The 12487-nt window shown below is 33.9% G+C and overlaps 1 long non-coding RNA gene across 1 annotated transcript; it reads right to left on the reverse strand.

Moving 5' to 3' along the window:
* Positions 1-1232: 1232 nt before the first annotated feature.
* LOC141390794 (uncharacterized) lies at positions 1233-1759 on the reverse strand. The gene is made up of 3 exons (XR_012409472.1): positions 1627-1759; positions 1491-1547; positions 1233-1432 (listed from the first exon to the last, which is right to left on the reverse strand). It is a non-coding gene; the product is annotated as an uncharacterized lncRNA (long non-coding RNA).
* Positions 1760-12487: the final 10728 nt, after the last annotated feature.

The raw sequence follows: 12487 nt of genomic DNA on the forward strand, positions 1-12487 counted from the left end.
ACACCATTTCTGTGATTGTTTGTGAGATTTCCTGAGTAGTACATTTTAGCATTTCGAGTACATATATCGCCGCTGTCTGGCCACCAGGTTTCACATACGCCAAGAATATCTATGTTAAGTCTGTCCATCTCGGATACCGTATTAGCTAATTTTCCAGCTTCATAGAGACTTCTTACATTCCAGGTTCCGATATTGAATTTGGTTTTACCTCCGGGGATTCTTAGCACCCTCGATTGGCCGGAGACTGAGGGCCGTGTGTTATTTGTTGTATTCATTGTATTTGTATGATTTTCTAGGGTATTTACTTTAGTGGTTTCCCGTTGCCTTCTAAAGGGTTTATAGTTTTCCTTCTTTCATTCAGCCGCTCCTATGAAGTACAGACGCTGTTTGTAGCCGCCAATTCTTGGTCAGACGCTGCCTTCTCCATTTTTTGTTTTTTTTTGGTTCGCCCCGCATATTTTATTTTTGCGGTACCCTCCATATCTGACGAGCGTTCCCCTATCCACCACCTGGGGAGGCGTCCGATGGGAGAAAAAAAAATGAAAAAAAAAAACAACTCCGCACGCATGTTTTCGTGATACCATAAATACACAAATTGTGTAATACGGGAGAGTTTCCAGTTTTCGTTTGTTTACCCTTTGTTTGCTTAATCAAATGAATTGGAAAGTGTGTTTTTACTCCCGGGTAATGAAGTTTATAACGAAAAATAAAAGAAATGGAAAAACGTCCAACATTTCTTTTCTATCACGGATAATGGAGGTTCCCGGATAATCGATTCACGGATAATCGAGGTTCAACTGTATTAATTGCATAAGCTTGTTCTACAATTACAAGGGTAAGCTTATAAACAAGGGTTCCGTTTAGATTTTTCTACAATTATGACATAAGCTTTTAACAATAAATTTCTCAAGTCTTTTTTAAGCTTAAGGCTTATGTTGGTAAGCTTATTATAATATAATTCTCAAGCTTTTATGGTATGTTGGGAATAGAATGTGTCTGTAAGACAACATTGATGAATCGTGCACGACATTTCCAATTCGTTCACGACTCATTGCAGACAGCCCTTTGGGATCGTTGACGACTTTTTCACACAAGTGTCCCAGTATTCATGCACGACAACATGGGCGACAAGGTAAGCGAAGCTGTCGTCGACGACGACTTCGAAGACAAAAACCCCGTTATTTCGTTGGCGACTGCCTTGGAGAAACTGTCTTGCTATTTGTCATTGACGACCTTACTGAAGACAATTTGTTTTGTTGTCGTGTGTCAAATTTTATTTTTATTACATTATAAAAATACATAATTTTACAAATTTTATCTTACATTAACAATTAGTTCTTGAATATTCTCTGATCAACCTTTTTTGAACTTATCCGCGCCTCATTTTCTCCTCACAACCTATAGAGGGGGCGACCTCCTTTATTTATGGATTCTGTAAAAAAAACATTATGAATAAATACAATAACCACTAATATAATCTATAATCTTACCATATATCACTGCCGCATCTGTCCGCTGGAATTTACAGCATTCTCCATAACATCAACCTACATATGTATATGTATTAAAAGAATAACTTAAATTATTTTTAAAGTTCCTTAATACAATTGTTCTTACTTTTCTTACCGTTCTTTGGTAAAAGCAAAATCTTTAATCATTGACGCGATTTCAGAATATTATGATTTTATTATCTTACATTTATTACAAAAAAAATATTTTGTATTCGAATCAATATGTGAACAATCATTTCATAGCACGCTTTTTTGAAAAATTTTGGGTTTGTTGGCACGACACATTGCAAGACATGGTCATGCACCTTGTCGTGTATGACAATTTATAATATTTCGTCAATGATTCGTCGACGAAAATGTCATCAACGATTCTATTTTCTATTGGGAAATATATTGTGTGCGTGTGTTTGTGTTTTTGTATAAGTGTGTATGTGCGATTGTGTGTGTAAGCAAATGACGCAAAAAACAGATGTAAATACACTTCATTTGATTCTAGGATTTCGTAAAACGAAATCATTTAATGTGCATATGTAAATCGGACTTTATTTTTGTATTGTAAATGACGCAAAATGTTGCCTGTTTTTGCAAATAAATGACGAAAAAGCTCCAAATGACGAAAAAGTTGCTAATGTAAATTGGACATTAGTTTGCTTAATCAAATTAATTGGAAAGTGTGTTTTTACTCCCGGGTAATGAAGTTTATAACGAAAATAGAAGAAATGGAAAAAAGTCCAACATTTCTTTTCTATCACGGATAATGGAGGTTCCCGGATAATCGATTCACGGATAATCGAGGTTCAACTGTACTTAAATGCCTTGCATTATTATTTATTTCTTCATTTAGCTATTTATTATGTAGAATTATGCTCAACATGAGATTTTACATAGTTTTTAGTTATGTATGGGATTACTGTAACACCGACTAGTCGACAAAGTGACACAACCAAAACACTTTCATTAAAGTGTAATTAGTTTTTTTTTAATAGAGAAATGAATAGCGTGATCGCCATGTTACCTGATCTTTGTTGAACATAGTACGACCCCACTTTTTATTGAACGCTCCCACACCCCGCAAAAGGGTGATGCAATGAGTAGGCTGGTTTTTTGCGTAACTTATTATAGCCTATTGGGGCTCTGTTACAATTTGGTCTGTGTAGGGGGTTTCCCTCACTTTGAAAATTTATATTTGTATTTTTAATTGAAACTAAGAAGCCATGGTAGAACGAACAAGGTAAAGTAAATACTACAACAAATACAACTCAACAACAACCACATAGAAATTTGTTTTTGTTTGTAATGTTAGTGTAATCGGTAAATGTAAACAAAATAAGAAAATTTCTATAAATTATTGGAATTTAAAAACCTAATATTTTCTCACTTTTGATTGAATATTTTAGAAAACATGAATGAAAACTCGTTAGATTTCCAATTTGAATGTTTCCATATCATTCCACTAAATGCATAATTTCTCGCAAAAAGTAGAGTTCTTGCAAATAGGTTTGAGGTCGCTGGAAACTCATTGAAAAGGGAGACGCTGTTTCAATCTTTTGTTTTTGAAATAAAAAACACATGTTTATTAGGGCTTAATTTTTTTCAAACTTATCAAAATGCCACACCATATTAACTAATGTTGTACCGCCTCTATAAGCGGTGTTTTAGTGTGCGGCACGTCGTTCAGACTTGGAGGACGTTACATGTCATTGATATGAAGAAGTTTTTATGGGAAATAGTTTTTGTTCTGATGAATATATATTTTCTTCAAAATGTATATCCCTAATATACATCGAACATAGAAATAAATATATAAAATGTCGTATGGATTTTGACACTAACATTACAACCCAGTTCAGTCAGCTGGGTATTGCTGCTACCTTTTATTGTTCTACCATGCTAAGAAGCCTTACAGCCTGTTCATGTATGTCGCACGAAAACCCGTACGAAAGGAAAGCAGTCACTCACTTCAGTCTAAAAAGGCGTATTTCGCAAACTATAGTGCGACTGCCGTTACGTATCCTATGCGAAATACTACTAATTTGAATGTACATTTGTACAACTATGTTCCATAAATGAGAGCCAAATGAGAAAAACAAATTCCACATATACATACCGGTATTTTAAATTATTTTATTTAATTGATTTCTTCAAAATAATGAATGAAACCGCTTTTCAAGAATGTGTTGCATAAATTTTTTTAAGACTTTCAGTGTTATTCGCGAGTTTACATTCTACTCGACAGCTACAAAGCAAGTAAGTGATTTTGACATTCTCTTTCTATAAAAGACAGTCCTTTCGAAAAGTGTACGTTTACGAGTTATTTCGTGTGGCTTGTCGGTCACATAGATTTTCGCTTGGAATGTGTTTACATGAACAGAAAATGAATTTTTTCCACTTCGGAAGCGCAAGACATACATAAACAGGGGGTTAGACTTTTGTTTATGGATATTTTGAATTTTGTATATCGACGACGTTTGTCTTTAAAATACATAAATAATTTTAAATATTTTTTAATAAATTGTTGCTCTGTTCCAGAACCTGCAAGAAGCTACTATTTTTTACTACGATATTTTTTTTCCTTTATGTTATCGAAAAAAATAGTGAAAATTAGTAGATTCTTGCAGTACTGGAACAGACCATGTGCTTCATTACAATTTGGTGACCCCGATAACTGAAATAACACAAGAAACCGCTCGCCCATCGCTATCAGGAGGTGATACACATTTAGTTGGGGATTCATATCGTGAGAATGCTCCAGCCACGAATTGAACACAAAATTTTGCTGCAAGAATTGCAGAACTGCCTCCATTTTGGCGTGAGAAGCCAGAAATTAGTTTTTTACAAGTGGAATCCAGCTTTAATTTAAATGGAATTACACAAGATTCTACTAAATATGAATATCTGCTTAGCAATATGGACCCATCAATTTTGTTTGTATTGAAGGATATCGTGGTAAATCCACCGGCAACAGGAAGATATGCTATGACGAATGCAGTTGAAGAAATTGCTGAGCGGCTGGAATTAGGCGACCAAAAGCCGTCACATCTTTTACATAGAATGAAATCTCTTGCTGGCACCAGGGTAAGCAATGAAATGATGCGTACTTTGTTTATGGGTCGTCTTCCAGAAAATGTTAAATGCATCCTTGCTGTAACCGATACCGCAAATTTAGATAATCTAGCTGGAATAGCGGACAAAATTTGTGAGCAATTTTCTGCTTCAACCACAATTTCAGAAATTTTTTCAAATAATATAACTAATTAAGATTCAGCCCGGCTGGTAAGTTGGACCATATTATTCAACGCATTGACGCACTCGAACGACGTTTTCGTCAACATCAGCCGAGCGAATGTGTTGAACCATGTAAGTATGGTGTAAGAAAGAAGGTGATACAATAATAGCAACCTATGTCTTCATTTGCTGTCAAAACATATTTTTAATCAAAAATAAATAACAAATAGTTCGCTTCTATAAAAAATATCTGTGTACAACATCTTTGTTTAAGCTTCGTGAATAATATTTTAACGTTTTCTTCTAAATTTTGTGGATATTTCGCGCAAAAAAAATTTGACAGCAAATGAAGACTACAACCTAACGTCAACTATTGGATCACCTTGTTAAATTCGCCTTGCATGTAAGTTTCAAACCTCAAACAATTAGTACAGCCTGCGTGTGACAGTTCGGCGTATCTCAGCGATGGTAATGATAATAGTCGTTTATTTATTACTGAACGCCATACTAAAATTCAATATTTGATTGATTCTGGAGCTGACATGCAAATCCTCAAAAAAAAATCCTACAAAACTAGTTTTATACGCTGCTAACAATACTCCTATTTCAACGATTGGTGAGAAACTTATTGTTCTAGATTTGGGGTTAAGAAGAGAATTTAAATGGGTATTCATTTTGGCCGATGTACCAAAACCAATAATTGGTGCAGATTTTTAAAATGTTTTCATTTATTGCCAGATCCTCAAAGAAAATGTTTAGTCGATGGAAACACTTTTTTGAATTCACCACTTTCCACCACCACTTGCTCCAATATTGAAATAAAATGGTTACAGACGAAAGCAAGCTTTTAAAACAGTATCCTGAATTACTTTCGCAAAACCTAAGCAAAATTGAAAACAACCACCAAGTGGTACATCGAATTACTACTAACGGAAACCAGGTAAAACCAAGGCCTCGAAGTTTAGATCCTGAGAAATTAGCGGCTGCAAAGGCGGAGTTTCAGTATCTAATGGAAAAAGGTATTATTCGTCCCAGTGATAGCAATTGGTCCAACCCTTTACATATGGTTGGCAAATCGAATGTCTTTTTTGCGTCCATGTAGGGACTATCGGGTACTCAACAAAATTAATGTTCCGGATAGCTATCCTATCCCATACCTCAACGATTTTTCCACGTCATTATCTGGTTCCAAGGTATTTTCAAAATTTGACTTGATGAAGGCTTATTACCAGTGAACGAAGCAGACATTCCAAAAACTGCAGTCATAACTCTGTTTGGTCTATTCGAATTCCTAAGAATGCCATTCGGGTTATGTAACGCGGCACAGATTTTCCAGCGTTTTATGGATGATGTTGTTAGGGGCTTGGATTTCGTTGTAGTATATCTAGACGATGTGCTTGTTTTCTCCAAATCTGAAGAAGAGCACCTGGAACATATTAAGCAACTTCTGGAGCGCTTTAAGAAGTACGGCATTATAATAAATGCCGGTAAATCTGAACTTGGTGTGAAGGAAATTGATTTTTTAGGCCACACCATATCATCTCAGTTCGTCAGTCCAATGAAGAAAAAGGTCGAGGTCCATTCACTTTGTCAATTTTTGGCACTTATCAATTTGTATCGAAAGTTTTTACCAAAAGGAGTCAAAACACAGAGGCACCTCTGAATAATTTATTAATCGGAGCTAAAAAGGATCCTGTTCCATGGACTGATGAAACGAGGGAAGCCTTCATAAAATGTAAACAGGAGTTAGCTGGTGCAACTACTCTGTCTTTTCCTTTGCCGAACGCATCAATAGGACTTACCCCCAGTTTTTGTAACTTATTTTTGTTCGTTCGTCTATATTCGTAATAATTTAGGCATTCATAGCTCAGCCCCAGATGACATACACAACTAATTTTTCGTATACCCGTTCCATATATCATTAAGGATTCCTCATTTAAAAATCAGCGCTCTACATTTGCGCTAAAGCGAGTAAATCGATCTACAAAATTTGACAATTCGTGTGAGAAGAATAAAAATTGTTACAAAAACTGGGGGTTAAAGTCGATGCGAGTTCATTTCGAATGGGTGCTGTGCAGGAAGAATATGTTCATGGCAACCATTGGGATTTTTCCTTGAAGAAAGACTATTTAAAATATTCACGGATCATAAGCCTCTAATTTATGCATTCCATCAAAACTTGGACAAGGCCTCTCGTCGTCAATGCCGCCATCTAGATTATATAGCTCAGTTTTCCACTGATATAAACCATATCATTGGGAAAGAAAATACAATAGCAGATTCTCTTTCAAGAGTGGAATAAATCAGTGCGAAAGGAATAAATTATAGCAAGTTGTGTCAACAACAGCAGCAAGACATTGAACTAAAGGAATTACTTAAGAAGGAAGGACCATATTCAATTAAGTTGCTTAATTTTACACAGGGGAATTATCAAATATATTGTGATGTTTCTCAAGGAACTATACGACCTTATATTCCTTCTTCTTTTAGAAAAGATATTTTCAATGCCGTACATAATCTATCTCATGGCGGAATTAAGACAACAAGAATAATGATATCACAGCGATTTTTCTGGCCGTTCATGAATAAAGAACGTACCGTGATGCAATGGTATGCACACCCGCCTTGCACACATAAGATTTCAGATAGAGAAAGCCAATTTTTATCTAGTCTTATGAAAGAATTAACATCACTCGGTATACAACATCGATTCTCAACAACTTATCATCCACAAAGTAACGGTTTGCTGGAGAGATTACACAGGACATTAAAAGCGCGTCTACGATGTTTTGAAAACAATCAATGGACAGCCTCACTCTATCCAGTGCATCTCGAAATACGTGGTAGTTACAAAGAAGATTTGAAGGCATCGGTTGCAGAACTAGTCTATGGCCAATACTTAAAAATAGACGGAGATTTTTTCACAGTTCGCAGTTTGAAGATTCTAGTTCGCTTATAACCACTCTTCGGAAATCCATGTCTGAATTGCAGTCAATACAAACATCAATGCATTCTAAAGAAAGCCTTTTATAAGCAAGGACCTCTCAACATGCACTCATGTTTGGGTTAGAGTTGATGCAAAAACTAAATCATTTGGACAGAAATACACCGGCCCTTATGGAATCTTTAAAAGAACTCCGAAATATTTCCAAGTCAAGATAAGCGGCAAATTGCAAAACGTTTCCATAAACTGACTTAAGGCAGTATTTACTGAATAAGATCTATAATTTTTAAATTTAATTTGATTCGCTGCATTTATAAACTTAGTTTATTCCCACACATACTTTGAAAATTTAAATTTGTAGTTTTAATTGAAACTAAGAAGCCTTAGACATTTGTTTACCCACCATACCATTGCTATCGAACACGATATCGTTTTCGAATGTTTCTCGATAATTTTGCGGATATTTGGTTCAAGAACGACACACGAGAATGAATTGAAAACGATTCATTCGTCGCTCAGTTTGTGGCAGGAAAACCTTCGATTCCGAATATCGGTAATAATATTACACTGCACGATGGGGCCGATGATATGTTTTTGAGGCAAAAAATCACAGGGGCAAGCTAGACCTTCAAAATTTCGTGCAGATGTTTATAATCGGCCTGTAGCTAATCTGCCAAATTTGGTTTATATCGGTTCATATATAGATATAGCTCTCATATATATGTTCGCCCGATTTCGAGTAATTGATGGACCAAACACGAAAATTCTGTCCAATTATGATGATATTTGGAATATGTGGCGGAATTCGGACTGGAAATAAGTTTGCCACATTATTTTGAAATCATTTCAGATTTGGATATAGCTCCCTTATATATTTTCGCCCGATTTGGGGTATTTCGTGCAACAAACACGCAATTTCTGACCAATTTCGAAGAAATTTGAAACGTGTGACAGGATTTGGTATAGAAATATGTTTGCCAAATTATATTGAAATCGGTTCAGATTTGGATATAGCTCCCATATATATTTTCACCCGATTTTAGTTATTTGGTGCAACAAACACGCAAATTCTGTCCAATTTCGATGAAATTTAAAATGTGTGACGAAATTACGTCTAAAAAAAGTATGCCAAATTATATCGAAATCGGTTCATATTTGGATATAGCTCCCATATATATTTTCAACCGATTTTAGGTATTTCGTGCAGCAATCACGCTATATATGCCCAATTGTGAAATTTAAAGTGTGTGACGGAATTTGGTCTAGAAAACATTATTGAGACATCATATTGAAATCGGTTCAGATTTGGATATATCGTTCATAAATTTTCTCTGTCGAAGTTAATTGTTTTCTCAATTTAGTTGGTTGATACCGAACTTCCTTGAGAACATAGTTTAAATATTTTTCTTTTGACAAATTGGCCGAAACGGAGGCGGCATGAATCAAGGGTTTGGTATTGTTGCCGTGTTCATAGCAGACTTCCGAAGCAAGTTTTCTTCCTTCACTATAATCCACATTAGGGCGCCCTCTCTTCTTTTTATCATTACCTTGTTCTAGCGCAAATACTGTGTCGCTAGCTAACCATAAGCTTTCAAATTGTAATACACGACTTTTTGACCTCCAATTTTTTATCCATTTTTGGTTAAGGCGTGCACAAATATTATAAATTTGCTTTTTAACTTCCGTCATGAAATTGTCTTTGACACCTCGATTAAATTTTGTCGAAATCCATTCTATAAGGTTTTAGGTTTTCGCTGATTTTCCAACCAAAAATTAAAAATATCCAAATTTTTAAGTTTTACGAAATCTGGAAGTTGATAAGTTTTTTATTCGCAAGTATACGCAAAAATTCTTTTCAAAATCTGTTAGCCGACATTGCCACCTTTCACCAGATACATATTTTTACGAGAATGCACCCTGAAGCCGAAAGTTCTACTCCAAAGAACACATGGACGATACCACAGACTACATCAAAAACCATCATTTACTGACACAACAAATTATTGACCACATCTAATATTACATTTACACTTTTACTAGTCGTTTACACCAGGCAGTTTGTCTTCAAATACAACTCTGATTTACTAACACATACATAAATTTGTCGTTTGTCTCCCAGCTGTCCATCATTTTTTCACAGACAGTAAGGAAGACAAATTTTTGGCATTTTTGTAAAAATAAGTGAGATAATAATTGAAATGTGTTAAAAACAAAAGAACATGAACAAAAACAAAATGTGTAAACGGAAAACAAAAAGATGTCGATGATTTTCATTCAAAATTTTACAACTGTTTTTGCAGTTGTCGGGACGCCTACGTCACACAGGCAAGTTGTGGGATTTTGACAATAAATACATGAAGTCAACTGTCGTGTCATTTGTAAACGCAGGGTTAATAATATTCTTAATTTGCATACCATTACCCGTATTTTCCATTTTTAAAAAATAGGTAATATCAACAGATCAGGTTTTGGCGCCAAAACACTTAAATTGTTTAATTACGACTGAATGTCAGAAATAAACGGAATGATAATTATGATATCTTTGACAGCTTGGCATGTCGCCGTGGGTCGTTGCCAGATTGTAATTTTTTGGTTTTGGAGGTTTGAAGGTGTTAAGAATATAATTCCGTTATTATTTGATTTCAATCGCTGACTTGAAAAAATGACTTTTTGCCTCAAAAACCTGCAATTGGCCCCATCGTGCACTGTGCGACAGCAAAGAAAATGACAAGGAAAATCGAGTAGATTATGAAAGTAGAGCTAAAAATATGAGACACATGTATCGCCGTTTTTAAAGTTTACGTCGGAAAGTAACCAAAATAGGCGGGACAAGTCATGCCCATTTTTAATTTCTTCGAAATATTCGAATTAAGATATCTTGGAATCCTTGCGTTTCAGGTATATAGTGTCTTTGGCAACTTTACTCAGGAGGGTGTGGGGAATATTTTTGATAAAAATTGAAACCCTCATGCGGTCCATCAAAGGGGTCTTTTTTGTCCTTTTTTGAAAATCTTTCAAAAACTCCTTAAAAATGTGATCGTATCAAATCCAAATATTCTACAAACTTATTCGCCATAAAATTTTACTATAGGTCTCAGAATACACCAAATCTGTAACTCTTGTCTAATCCCCAGGAATCTCTAAAAATGAAAAACACGTTTTAGGGTTAAAGTCAGACTTCATCTGAGTTTATTCAAAATTGTCCAACAAAACATAATTTTAGAGAGATGACGTCAGAGACAAAAATATTCTTCATCAAATTTCACTATGGGTCAACAAAGAAATGAAATGTCTATTTACATTTTATAGCATGAAAATATCAGTATCAATTTTGCTGAAAAAACATGAAAATATTTCCCAATTTTTTTGATGAAAAATTTGTCCTTCTTTTTTCGAGTTGATACATGGAAGTAATATAAAACTTGGCTATAGGTGAAAAGTGTCAAATGATGAAAAATTCTACACATTATTTCACTAGAAGTTTTAAAATAAACCATATATCTATGTATACTATTTCCTTAAAAAATTGGATTACAAATTTATATATACATATATGGGGAATTCCAAGTGAAATCGGACAGTTCGGAGAAAAGTAATTTTTGATTTCAATTGTTTTTGGTTCAATTAATGCTCCTAGCCAACAGAACATTTTAGTATATTTTAAAATTTTTTTTTGACCAACGGTACAGAGATATCGCCTATTGAAATTATCACATTTTTAAAGAACTATGTCCAAATAAATACTCATAACTTCTTTAATATTGGTCCAAATGGGACCATCTTTTTTTTGAATTGTTTGTTTTTTCATCAGCTATCGAAAGAAATACTTAAAAGAGAATTGCACAGTGGGCTTCAATGCAATTTTCGGGATTTAATATTTAAAATCAATTTTTAAATATGATTGTACCCTTCGATTTTTTCAAAAAAATTATATGTTAAACTACGTTCAATTACAAAAATTTTAAGCTCTAAATCGTAATGGGATGCGAAAAAATACTATTTTTTCTGAATTTTTTAAAATTTGTCGATACAATTTGTCCTTAATACCTTTGTCCAAAATTTGTATTTCCTGTATTTTTGAAGCTAAGAGTACATATTTATCATTATATGTTATATATTTATCATAAAAAATAGAAAAAAAATGCACAGTGGGCTTTAATGGAATTTTCGCTGATGCATTTTCAAAATCGAAAAATGACGCAGTTTTTAAGATGTTTGAGATAAATTCATAAATATAAAATCAAAACAAATATTTATAAATGAAACTTTTAATTTTTTTAATAAAATAATACATTTTAGACAAAGGTATAAAGGAAAAATTAAATTGACAAATTTTAAAAAATTCAGAAAAAATAGTATTTATTCGCATCCCATTACGATTTAGAGCTTAAAATTTTTGTAATTGAACGTAGTTTAACATATAATTTTTTTGAAAAAATCGAAGGGTACAATCATATTTAAAAATTGATTTTAAATATTAAATCCCGAAAATTGCATTGAAACCCACTGTGCATTTCTCTTTTAAGTATTTCTTTCGATAGCTGATGAAAAAACAAACAATTCAAAAAAAAGATGGTCCCATTTGGACCAATATTAAAGAAGTTATGAGTATTTATTTGGACATAGTTCTTTAAAAATGTGATAATTTCAATAGGCGATATCTCTGTACCGTTGGTCAAAAAAAAATTTTAAAATATACTAAAATGTTCTGTTGGCTAGGAGCATTAATTGAACCAAAAACAATTGAAATCAAAAATTACTTTTCTCCGAACTGTCCGATTTCACTTGGAATTCCCCATATATATAT

This window comes from Musca autumnalis, unplaced genomic scaffold, assembly GCF_047663935.1.
Source record: "Musca autumnalis isolate F117 unplaced genomic scaffold, ASM4766393v1 scaffold_1, whole genome shotgun sequence".
Lineage (NCBI taxonomy): Eukaryota > Metazoa > Arthropoda > Insecta > Diptera > Muscidae > Musca > Musca autumnalis.